Source organism: Arachis hypogaea, chromosome 16 (genome assembly GCF_003086295.3).
Source record: "Arachis hypogaea cultivar Tifrunner chromosome 16, arahy.Tifrunner.gnm2.J5K5, whole genome shotgun sequence".
Taxonomy (NCBI): Eukaryota; Viridiplantae; Streptophyta; class Magnoliopsida; order Fabales; family Fabaceae; genus Arachis; species Arachis hypogaea.
In genome coordinates this window covers 9,884,327-9,888,371 of record NC_092051.1, presented here as the reverse complement: position 1 = coordinate 9,888,371, position 4,045 = coordinate 9,884,327, and the positions used below count along the sequence as shown (strand labels likewise).

The 4,045-nt window shown below is 36.9% G+C and overlaps 1 long non-coding RNA gene across 1 annotated transcript; it reads right to left on the bottom strand.

The window, feature by feature from the left end:
• Positions 1–2,494: 2,494 nt before the first annotated feature.
• On the bottom strand, positions 2,495–3,728 carry LOC140179696 (uncharacterized). The gene is made up of 3 exons (XR_011873500.1): positions 3,024–3,728; positions 2,826–2,948; positions 2,495–2,691 (listed from the first exon to the last, which is right to left on the bottom strand). It is a non-coding gene; the product is annotated as an uncharacterized lncRNA (long non-coding RNA).
• Positions 3,729–4,045: the final 317 nt, after the last annotated feature.

Genomic DNA, 4,045 nt, shown 5'->3' with positions numbered 1-4,045 from the left:
TTTATAACATGATTGAAGAATTATATATTGACTACGACATCGTTTGTAACGTACACATTAAAATTCAAACATAGAATTAATAAAGAATGAGTTACAACAAATTAAGAATAAGAGGATCATTACTAAACCAAGAACTAGGGGTGTGCATGGGTCGGGTGAAATCAGGTTTGATGTGACCCAGACCCGATCCGAAATATATACCTCGCCTATTTGTTAGATTCGAATCCGACCCTAGATCCGATGAAATATATACACTTTCGGGCCACGATTATACTGGGTGAAAACCAGGCCGTTAACATTATATTACCTTGATACCTTCTTGTAAGTTAGCATGTAAAAATATCCAAATTTTCAAGACTCCAATCATTATTTGACATGGTAAAATCCACTTAGAAAAATATAATAAGAACCAACTCTTCTCTAAAATTAAAGCGTATCCATAATCAATACTAATATTGCCTAATAACACCAAATATTTAAATCAATACAAATAACACAAGATTATGCATTAGTCTAAAGTCTTATGCATTTTAAACATAAAATATTAACTTATAGTCTTATATATAATGACTAATAACACAAAATATTAAGGTTTACAACACTTAAATTTCACATAATAATAGCCATCATCCATCACTAATAACACAAAACATTAATTATGTATGATAACCGGGTCACCGGGCCGATTTCGGGTGACCCGAGCTATGGCCCGGATCCGACCCAAAATAATGACCGGGTCTATTTTTTAGACCCATACCCGGCCCTAAACCCAATAAAATCACACCAAATTAATTCTTAAAGTGTTCGGGACCGGGTCGGGTCTTCGGAACCGGGCCGGGCCATGCACACCCTACCAAGAACTAGGCATCAATCTACTGTCCTTCCATGTGTAAGTACATATTAACAAAGGTGTATGTTGATAATTGAGTAACAGTATAATGGTACTGGTGCTGGTGGCCTGGTGCTAATAAGAGATGGCTTATAGTCTACTTTTTTTTTTGTAATAATCTTGACGTAGAAAGAAAAAAAGGTTGTTTAATTTGTTGGCACACACAGATTGATTTACTGGTGTTTAACGAAAATATCAAAAATATTTTGTGATCTCTAGGTGAGTATGGAGTAATTATACCATTTGATCTATAATTTGTTGGCGATTAATTCAATGTTGACACAGATCAGGTTATACATGCTTTTAGTATTTTTCAATTTATTTTGATGATTGTTGCTAATTAGTGCATCTTCTAAATGTGAGTTAGCGTGCTTACTTGTTCCAGTAGTGTGTTCTGTAGAAAAAAATTGTTTTTTACGGTTTGAGTTATGAATTATTAGTGTGTTGCTCAGTTTCCTGCCTGGTGGAAATACAGTGATTAGAGAGAATATAAAAAAGTTGGCGTGTGGTTGGTCAAACTTGATCCAATGAATTGTTGTATTTCATTCATTGTTTCAGTTTGTGGGACTCGTTATATTGTAATAACTTTTTTTTTTTTGTTAAATGTTGCTATTATACATTTATAAAAGCTTATTAATAGTCTGTGTTTTTGTGTTCCCCAGGTGAGAAATAGAATAATCAGGAAGAAAATTCATGTGCATGTAGAGCACGTTATGCCTTCGAGGTGCACTGAGTTCTGCCTCAGGAAGATCAACAATGACAAATTTAAGGCTGAGGCAAAGGCTAATGGACAAAAGATCATTACCAAGAGACAGCCTGAGGGGCCTAAACCTGGATTCATGGTTGAAGGTGCCACATTAGAGACTGTGACTCCCATTCCATATGATGTTGTCAATGATCTTAAAGGAGGGTATTAGGTTGTTGTTTCTTATTTTTTTGGAATTTCCTTATTTGGTTTGGATAGAGTTCTCTTTCCTTTTTGCATTGGAAAGCCATATATTTTTATGAACAATCAAACTCTGAGTTTTGTCTTGTTTATTTAACTCTAAATGCAAGGTTATGTGTTTTTATTCTCTTTAATATGTGCTTTGTTTTCAATTATTTCATATGCTGAGCGCCAAGTGGAGTACCTGTTCTTGATAGTCAAAAGTAATATAACTTCAATTACTATTATGAAATTTAAGAGATAAAATTATAAATAGAGCCTCACAATTGTTGATAACAAAACCTATAAGTTTCTTATGCCAAATTCGTCAATCGTCAAGCATGGCAATCTTCTATATGAACCTGAAGTGGACCTCCGAGCTTGGTTTTAAGCTGTTGTTACAACATGATACTGCTGTTTTAAATTACTAGCAAAATCAACACAGTTGCTAATTTCTAGTTTTCGTAATTGTAATGCTTTAATTTTTTAAACGCGACATAAAAGCAAAATGTAATAATTTTGGAATGGATGCATATGCATCAGGACTATCTTTTCTGGTCATTCCAAGTGCCTAGAGTATCCGATATCTTTCTATAAACATGTAGTTAGGTATTCAATTCATTTCACCAGAAATTCAGAAATCATCCAATTTACCAACAAACATAATTTTTCAACCATAGCAAAAAATCATTCATATTACAGACATTTATCCATTTGCATTAATTTACTAAACTCATCAAATATTCAATCTTAAAATATTTTTAATTTTTAAAACAATCCCCTATCTAGAGAAATCAAATCGGCAGCGACTTTAACGCAATAAATCTCTTTCTCTCTCGGCCCGCAACAGCGGCGGCTGCATCCACAGCTCTGTTTACTTCCGCAACAACAGAAACAATTTTTATTTCAACATGCAATTTGGATAACTCAATCCTAAAACATCAATGCCACGAAATTCTTAATAACATAACAGAATACTAACGACAAGGGTTTTTAAGCAGAAAAACTTACTGCAACAAAGAAACGGAATAGCAACGACCTCTAAACCGATCTGACCGGCAGCTACCTCCAGTGACGGCGGCTACCAAAAGCTCTGTTGGTGGATTTCCGATGACCAGAGGCGCAAGGACACAGCTGTAATGGAAGTCAATGACAACAATATTTCCAGAAGTTAAAGAAAATGGAAATTAGAGGGAAGAACGCCCTTACCGGTAGTGGATCCCGGCGACGCAACCCACAACGACGGCGACGGATGGGTAGTGACGGAGCTCTCACAAAGCTCCCTGTTCTCTCTCCTATTCGCGACCAAGCTCGATGACGGTGGAAGCTCGCACAGCAACGGCGACGGTTCGGTTGAGGGCGACGAGGCTTACCGCTCCACACGACGGTTCAGCAACAGCGGCAGTGGCTCCTCGTCCTCTCTTCCCTTCGCTTTTCCTCTCCCTCAGCTCAGATCAGCAGCGGATTCGACCCCACCAGCGATGGCAAAGGCTCGCGCCGAGGACGACGGCGGCGAGGCTCGAGGCGACGGTGGTGGCTTCGCACAGCAGGGCGGCGTGATGGTGGTACGACGACAACGACAGAACACAGCTCCTCTCCCTTCTCGCGTTCTGTTCAACGACGCTCTCACTCCCTCTTCCCTTCGACGGCGACGGCGAAAAGCACGGCGCTAGGACGCGACGACCTCCCCTCTTCATCTCCTCTGCCGCGTGACTTCTTCATCTTTTTCGACGTCTCCTCCTCCCTGATAGCGACACGACGGCGCAGCGGCAGTGATGCCCGCCGGCGCCGTTTTCCCTCTTCTCTTCTCCTTCTTCTCCTTCTTCTCCATTTATCTTTCCCTTTCTCTTTCTATGTTTCTTTCTTTCTTTCTTTTTGAACGAGAGATGGCACCTTGGAGAGGGTTTAGGGTTAGTGTGCATGTGTTTTTTGAGATGTTAGGGTTAACGTTAAATTTGAGAATATTTAAATTAATTAGGATTTGATAATTTTAATTAAATTAGGGTATAAAGTATTAATTTAAAATTTAATTTAATTTTTAAAATTATTTTTAAAATGTTATTATTTATCAATAATTTATTAATTAATTTTTAATCAATTATTTTAATTATTTAAATTAAATTATATAAAATTTTTATTATTTTATAACTACTAAATTTTATAATTTAAATATAAAAAATTATTTAATAATTATAAAATTAAATAAAATTTTTAATTTAATTATCGAAACT